The sequence below is a fragment of the Euprymna scolopes genome, chromosome 10, assembly GCF_053919585.1.
Source record: "Euprymna scolopes isolate OS-2025 chromosome 10, ASM5391958v1, whole genome shotgun sequence".
NCBI classification, from domain to species: Eukaryota; Metazoa; Mollusca; class Cephalopoda; order Sepiida; family Sepiolidae; genus Euprymna; species Euprymna scolopes.
The window spans coordinates 51,283,383-51,292,990 of NC_136491.1; positions in this window are offsets into that span (position 1 = coordinate 51,283,383).

Here is a 9,608-nt window from a genome sequence, read left to right on the forward strand (position 1 = left end):
TTCCGGTGGGCCTTATAAAAGAAAAGAAAAATATAGATAACCTGGAAAAATAAGTACCGGCGAACGACGCTTCGTCCGTTCCGCAGTTGGTAATTCAAACTTTGAGCAGTTGGGGGCCAGGATGAGGACAGTTTGCCCCAGACAAATTAAAAAAGAAAAGCTGAAGAAAAGCAATGGGGAAATAAATGAAAAAAAATAATCACATTGTAAACAAATTTGCGAAAGGGAAACTAATGACGTTGAGGTTAGAGGTCAACGGATAGAGAGAAAGAATCTGGCAGTCGGGTTTGAAAGGGCGGCATTCAACCTTTGCAGGAAACATCAAAGAGTTAAGTGTCCCATGAGTCACTTTCTGTTCTGTAGGAACGTATGTGGCAGTCTGTATTCTCTCTTTTTATATATGTATATATATATATATATATATATATATATATATATATATATATATATATATATATACATATATGTATATATATGTATATATATATATGGATATATATGTATATATATACATATACATATATATATATGTATATATATACATATATATACATATATATATATTTATATATGTATATATATGTATATATATATGCATATATATATGTATGTATATATGTATATATATGTATGCATATATATATATATATGGATATATGTATAAGTATGTATATATATGTATGTATGTATATATAGGTATATATATATGCATATATATGTGTGTGTATATATAGGTATATGTATATATATATATGTATATGTGTGTATATCTATCTATCTATCTATCTATATATATATATATATATATATATATATATATATATAACTACTTCATTTACTCACATAAAATTAATATACGAAAGTATGAATTTATGGTAAACTTTTAGTATTTACTTTAAAAGGGCTCAATACGTAGGTAGAGCTAGTTAGTAAGTTATAAAATATATATGGCGATTAAACTACACTGAATATTCCGCGTTTCATCCACTCTAGGAGTAGGACTCTTCAGGCTTACTCTTCAGACTTAGGTTTCAGGCTTAAGCCTGAAGTGTCCTAGAGTGGATGAAACGTGGAATATTCAGTGTAGTATAATCGCCATATTTATTTTATAATTTACTATATATATATATATATATATATATATATATATATATATATATATATATATATAGTAAGTTATAAAATAAATATGGCGTTTATAAAAAAATTTTTCATAATATTATTATTTTGTATTCCTGCACGTCACCAATTAAAAACGAATAAAGAAAAGTTATAAGCTTTTATACTTTTCGCATTCTTTTATATTCATATATATATATATATATATATATATATATATATATATATATATATATATATATATGATTAGTTTTTTTTGGAAAAATAATTCCAGCAGAGTGCTCAATTGAAAGGAAAATCCAAAATGTAAGAGCGTATTTATATTTTGTGTACAGAAAGTTGTTAGTTGAGACAGATCATTGGTACTGTCGCTTTCAAGCCCGATAATAAGGCCCGTTTAAGTCATTCTTATCAAGCTCTCTTCTGCCAATATTCGTCTATTTTATAACCGGGAGTGTGAAGTATATATACCTCGCGAGTTCACATTTAAATCTCGTTTTGTTAAATCTTCCCCCCTTTTTTATTTATCGGATGATGTAATACCTAGCTTTAAATTTTGAATTATTTAAATTTAAGATCTTATTTCGAAAAAAATATCCTTATATAAATCGATTTTAATTTGCACCCAAATTAATTTAAAAATCTCTTTTCTTATGTATAAAAAAAACTTAAAATGTATATTGGTATCGGTTAAAAACTTAAAAATTCATTTAATTAAATCGAATTACGTTTAAAAATTTCCAAAAATACGTTTGAAGTTTAAAAAAATATGTTTAATTATATCGAATCACGTTTAAAAATTTCGAAATTCGTTTAAAAAATATTTTTTTAAAAATTCAAATCTTTCAAGGTTTGGGGAAGTGAGTATTTATCTATCCTAAGTGATTTCCCTAATATATTACCATTAGTATATTGTTTCTATAGTTTTAAATTCGAAATAGATTGTAAATTACATTTATAAAGTATAATTTACATTTTTTTTTTATAAAATACATTAATTTAAAATATATAATATAATTACGATTAAAATCCAAGTTTATCGACTAATCATTTTTGTATTTTCAATTTTTTTCCTTTTATCACGTCGGATGACGTTATGACCTGATTTAATTAAATAGTTTAAAAACTGACAAAATGTCATGTACGTCGTGTTAGCTCAGTTGGTTAGCGCGTTGGTTCGTTATCTAAACGTTTTAGGTTCGAATCGTGGTGTAAGATGTCTTTTTTTCGATTTTTAAAATTCAAATATTGAACCAGTGTTATTAAAGACATTTTTCACGTAACGTTTCTTTTTCTGTTTTTTTTTCTTCGCTTATCCACCCCCGGCCACACACCAAAAACACCCGGGTACCCACCGATTTTTTAAATTCTAATATCGAAACAGGCTTGTTTAAGCCATTTTTCACGTGTTCGTTTTTCCATTTTCGTTTTTGCTTTTTCGATGTTTACATTTAACATCGTTCGTTTGCCTTACGTTAGATATTTTGTGTTTTTTTGTCGATGTTTTGATTGCCCCCGCCCGCTTAAGTTTTAACGCTGTTTTCTTTTTTTACTTCGCTTATAACAAACTAACCTGGTCTTTGACCTCTACGTCGTCGTTGTCGTCGTCGTCGTCGTAACGCTCTACGACTTCCGTGCGCGCACCTGTCAATTTGGTTCTTACTTAAATAAATTAAAGCATTTTTCAGTAACTCATTCTGGCTGGCCGATTTTATTTTCAAACTTTGCCTCAGGGCTTCGGGTTCGACCCTACCAACTTTTAACCCTCCCCCCGTTTCTTTTTTATTTAACAGCACACGCACCTCCAAACACCCGGGCAACGCCAGGTACCCCCGCTAGTCTATATATATATAAAACGAAAATGTGTGTATGTATGTATGTATGTATGCATGTATGTATGTTTGTATGTTGTATGATTGTTTGTGTGTCCGCTAAACTTTCGACAGACACGACAAAAATTCACAAACCCGGTACGATATTGAAGCGCCATCCTTCGCACGAGAAATATCGAAAAATTGGCCAAACACGTTCATTTTTTTCACCCCGAAATCAACAATTTTCGAAAGGGGGGGGGGTAAAAAAAGATCGTTCCCTCGTGACAACGACCGGTTCTATGCATGCGTCAGATGACATCATGACCTGATTTAATAAAAATTTTCCTAAATTTCATGTACATCGCGTTAGCGTAGTTCGTTGGCTCGTTATCTAAATGTTTTGGGTTCAAATGGTGGTGGAGATCTCTGTTTTTTTTTCGATTTTTTAAAATTTAAACATTGAACCAGTGTTATTTAAGCCATTTTCACGTAACGTCTGTTTTTCTGTTTTTTTTCTGTGTTTTTTGCATTTTTACTTCGCTTAATCTTAGCAACACCCAAAAACACCCGGGTACCCACCGGATTTTTAAATTTTAATATCGAAACAGGCTTATATACGCCATTCTTCACGTGTTTTTTTTTTTTGGTGGTTTTAACGTTCGTTTTTCTGTTTTCGTTTTTGTTTTTTCGATTTTTACATTTTACATCGTTCGTTTGCCGTACATTAGTTTTTTTGTGTTTTTTGTCGATGTTTTGATTACCCCCCCCCAGCTTAAGTTTTAACGTTCGTTTTTATGTGTTCTTTTTTTACTTCGCTTACAACAAACAAACCTGGAAACTGACCTCATTTGCTGAATAGCTATTGCTTACGTCGTCGTCCTCGTTGTCGTCGTAACGCTCTGCAACTTCCGTGCGGGCACCTGTCAATTTGTTCTTACTTAAATAAATTCAAACATCTTTCAGTAACTCATTGTGGCTGGTCGAAAGCTTAATGTTTTTTCACATTTTATTTTCAAACTTCGCCTCAAGGCTTCGGGTTCGATCCTACGCCCCGGTTTCTTTTTTATTTAAGAGCACACGCACCTCGAAACACCCGGGGAATGACGGGTACCCCCGCTAATCTCTCTCTCTCTCTCTCTCTCTATATATATATATATATATATATATATATATATATATATATATATATAAAAGCGAAAATGTGTGTATTATGTATGTTTGTATGTATGTGTGTTTGTGTGTTCGCTAAAAACTTTCGACAGACAGAATAAAAATTCACAAACTCGGTACAATATTAAGCCAATCCGTCGCAGGAAAAATATCGGAAAATTGGCTAAAAACGTTCATTTTACACCCCGAAATCGACAATTTTCGACAGGTGAGGGGTCAACAAAAACGGTCCTATCGTGACGACGACTTGTTCTACGCATGCGTCAGAGGACGTCATGACCTGATTTAGTTTAAATAGTTGAAGAACTGACTAAATTTCATGTATGTCGTGTTAGGTCAGTTTGTTAGACCGTTAGTAAACATTATCTAAACGTTTTGGGTCCAAATCGTGGTGTGAGATGTTTTTTTTTGTCGATTTTTTAAATCTAAATATTGAACCAGGTTTATTAAAGCCATTTTTCCCATAACGTTTATCTTTCTGTTTTTGTTTTTTTTTTAATTCGCTTATTCTTAGGTTTTCATTAACACCCCAGACCGATGACACACACCCAAAACACCAAGGTACCCACCGACTTTTAAATTTTAATACCGAAACAGGCTTATTCAAGCCATTTTTCATGTGTTTTTTTAACGTTCGTTTTTCTGTTTTCTTTTTTGTTTATTCGATTTTTACATTTAATATCGTTCGTTTGCCTTCCGTTAGTTTTTTTGTGTTTGTTTTGATGGTTTAATTACACCCCCCGGGTACCCCCGCTTCGTTTTTATGTTTTTTTTTTTTTACTTCGCTTATTCATAGGTTTTCATCAACAACCACACACACCTACAAACACTATGACAACGCCGTGTACCCCCCCCCCCGCTAAGCAGGGTTTCTTAACGTTCGTTTTCTGGGTTTTTTTTACTGCGCTTATTCTTAGGTTTTTATTAACACCCCAATCCACCGGAAAACGCCCGTGCAACGCCGGGTACCCCTCGAATGTCTATATATATAAAAGCGAAAATGTGTGTATGTATGTTCGCTTTTTGTGTATGTCCAAGAAAGCCTTTTTCAGAGAAGCGGACGGTCGGTTCACAACTCCTTAAAACTGTTTATATCACATATAAATTGTAATATCTCCGAGTTAACAACGGAGCTCGCCTGTATTTAATTTGCTCGACTTCGGGAAGATAAATATTCAACATTTGTCGCTCGCCGCGTGTGGATTCAGCTTTTTCCTATAATAAAAGCGACACTAATTCTGGCGGTATTTTTCCGGTGGTGATCACCGGAAATGTCCGAAGGCAATCAGCTTTAACCAATGTGGAAATATTTTCCTTATATCAAACAATAGCTATTCAAATTGGATAAGGGGAGATGTCCCCCCCCCAACACACATCTTGGGAAAATAAAAATAAAAACCCCGCAGTCAAAATTGACCTAATTAAAACGTTCTCGCAGTAAATGAAAAACCCTCGCAGTCAAAGTTGACCTCATTACGTCATTAAAACGTGAACCTGCCAAGTCTAAGTAATTAAATAAATTCAATCGTGTTTACGTTAGTACCTCGCGGTGGGTCAATGGCTAAATTCGCACTTTTTTTTCACACTTTAATTTCCAACTTTGCCTCAAGGGTTCGGGTTCGATCCTCATACTCACCTACCAATTTTTTTTTTTATTTTACTCCCCCGCCTCTCGGAGTTTTGATTTACTCAAAACACCCGGGCATCACCGGGTACCCCCCGTTAATTAAAAGGGAAATATTTTTTGGCGGGGGGAGTGGATATGTGTGTAAGCTCTATCGTATAGCCATTTTTATGTTTTTATTTTTACTTCAAAATTGTTAAATCATTTAGAAAAAAAAATAAATAAAGATAAAGAAATTTATCAGTTTTATCGAAAACTTTACTACATTATTAAAAAACATCTGATCAATTTCTTTCCATTTTTGTGTTGTTGTTTATTGTTATTTTTTTTTTTATTTTTTGATGGAGATATAGTTTGGCGGACCTGAACAAGCTCCCCCCATCTGCCGTAAGATTAATTCGTTTTTACCTGCTCTTGTTTTTTCCTGCGATTATCGTCGATAACAGACTTTAACATTAATATTAGCAGATTTAAAAAAAAAAAAACTTTTTAATAATATTAGACTTAGGGGATCACTTTTAAATTATAAAGTTCTATTAAATTGATACCTCCACTTTTCGGTCAATCAGCAAAACTTTCCTTATTAAGCTAATTTGCGGTGTAAAAGAAAACTTTAATAGAACGTTAGAATTTAAAAGTGATCCCACGTTAAAAGTCATTAAATAAACTTTTTTTCCCGCTAATTTGAAAGTTAAGTCTGATATCGAAGATAATTATTTTACGGCAGGGGAGAAAGCTCGTTCAGGTTAGCTATAGTTTTTAAAAAGCTTTCCCCCTTCCTAAATTATATTTAAAAAATATACAAATTTATTATTTTTTTTTGGGGGGGGGGCTATTTTAAAGTCTATAGCAACCTCAGTATTTTCTTTAATTTTCTATTTTTAAGTTATTATCGAGACTCCATAGATGTGATTCATTCACGTTAGACTTTTTTTTATTGAAGACTCAAAACTAATTGATTTTTTTCTGAATAAATGCTTTAAAATAAGTTACATCAATAAAAAACTTACAAAGAAAGGTAGAAAACGAACACTAAAAAACTAAATAGTAAACACGCACAAATATTTTTTAAAAATATTATAGGGTGTTTGAAAATAATATCTCATTCTAGAAAGGCAATAAAATGTTTTGAATCGATATTTATTCAATAATACAAGATTATTGTAGACGTGCCTTCCTAACTTCGTTTTAAGGAAGTTTTTCCTTTACACTCTAGTTGCTTCATATTCTAGCGGCGTGCGCGCGCGTGCACACACGCACACACACAAACACACACTCACACACGCGCACACGCAGGCGCGCGCGCGCACACACACACACACACACACACACACACACACACACACACACACACACACAGCTGGACGACCCCGTTAAGATATATATGACTTTAGGAAAAATCGTCCCCGGAATACTCGTACCCGGAAAACTCGTACCCGGAAAACTCGTACCCGGAAAACTCGTCCCTTTTTTGCTAGGTAGAAAAACTGGTTCCTGATTTATTCAATAAGGGGCCAGTTTTCCTTCGTAGCAAAAATGGACCAGTTTTCCGGGTACGAGTTTTCCGGGTACGAGTTTTCCGGGCACAATATATATATATATATATATATATATATATATATATATATATATATAAAATTTTCAACCGCAGAGTGTATATTTACTTAAATCACTACAAGTTGTTTAAGTATTAGAAATGCTATTTAGACATAAGATACATTATGTTTACTTCCGATTTACTTTTACTTTAAACCCTCCTCCATATACATTCCTTTTTTATTTCTAATTCTTTAATAACTTAAAGTAAAATTAGAATTAAATTTCACTTAAATATAAATTTATCTTATTAAATTGGAAAGAACATATTATGAGATTAGAAAACTCTGAAACCTAATTATAAGGGAATTCAATGTTAAACTAAAATTATACTTAATTAAGTAACTAGTTCGAAAATGTTTATTAATACCAGATTGTCGCTTATTGAATTAGTAAAAATATGCGAAATGTGAACTTTAAAATATTACTTTCAAAATAATTTATTATAATAATAATACTATTGATAAAATAATAAAATAAATAAAAAAGGTAAATGTAAGAACTAATTAATTAATAATTAGATATAAAGCAGAAACGAATTATAACTGAATGACTTATGCATATCGATTGAAATAGTTTTTATACTAAATTTTTATATTAAATGTATTAGTTAAATTATTTATAATATACATTGAATTAATAATTGAATAATATAAAGTGAAAGACATTAGAACTGTATAAACATTACTTATTAGTGGGATATGGATCGAAATAGATTATGTTTGACAAAACAACGAATGTTAACAAAAAATAAGTTACTATATCGATGGATTTGTTCAAAGGGCGGTAACTCTAGAATATTTGTAATTGAATTAATTTTAATTTTATACGTTTAAGGTAAACTATTGAATATTTAGCGAAATCATAAATCTCAACCAAATTTAATTATAGGTTTAGAATCAACTTATGCTAAGCATTATAATTGAAATAGTAATTAACTTGATTATATCAGTTAAGTGAACTTCATTATGCATGGGTTCAACTTCAAATTACAAAATAATTAATATAGCCGCAAATCGTAAACTGTTTTTTTTTTTTAGTTTAGTTTAGTTTCGTATATGCAAACATAGTTTATAATTGTTGATGTTACTTTCATAAGTATGTATATATTGATTAGAATTAATAAATTTACTAATTATTAAATAGAACATTTTGGCAGATTATTCCTAAATTAATAGATGTTAGTACGAATAGATGGGTTTAATTATTTTATTTAAAAAATTAAAAATGGCGTAATGGAAATATTTTATGAGGTATTTACAGCTTCTCTTCCAATTTTCTGATTTTAATCATGTCAAAAAGGACTTTATTTCTTTTTGACGGATTAACTGTTGCCATTTGTTTTGATGAGTTAAGGGCAAAATAGATTCCCTAATTGATTCACTTTCTGTGCATCTGCATATACAGTGATGATCATATTTATTGGCACGGTAAAATAAAAGTTAAATTTTGTCTAATAAATTCTAAAAAAGGGATTAAATTAAAGAAAATAACAAAGTATATTATGTATTTTTAACTGGCCTTTCCGATGCAGCAATCGGATTTTAGAAAAAATAAATAACAAAGGAACAACAAACATAATTGCAAAAAACCCTTGTTCAAAATTATTGGCACGGCTTTGTTTTTCTTTTAGTATCAGTATAATATCAATCAATTTCCGGTTTACGTGCTTTCTGAACTTTTTTATAGCCATATTATGCTTGTTTAACGCAAATTCAGTGAATAATTTTTTTCAGATAATTTTTAGATAGCGATTTATTTAAACTATTATAAGTGACTAAATTATAATTTCCAATCGCCATGGTTAAAACTAAGGAACACAGCGAAGACGTCAGGAAGCTTGTTGTAGCATGCCATACCAATGGGGAGGGCTATGATAAGATTTCAAAGAAGCTAAACCTTCCCTAATCCACTGTTAGAGCCATAATAAACAAGTTCAAATCGCAAGGCCACGTTATGAGTTTAGAGGGTAGAGGGAGAAAAAGGATTCTTTCCCCAAGAGATGAACGGAAAATTGTTCGACAAGTAAAACAAAACCCAAGGATCTCTGTTGGGGAGATTGTTGATGAACAGAGCACCTCTGGAGTGAATGTATCTCGACATACAGTTGGTAGAGTTTTGAAGAGAGCTGGTTTAAAAGCATGTCGTCCGAGAAAGACTCCCTTATTGAAGCCTATGCACCTGAAAGCAAGGCTAGCCTTTGCAAAACGTCATATTGATAAAGATGTTGCATTCTGGAAACGTGTTCTATGGACTGACGAAACGAAAATAGAGTTATTTGACCA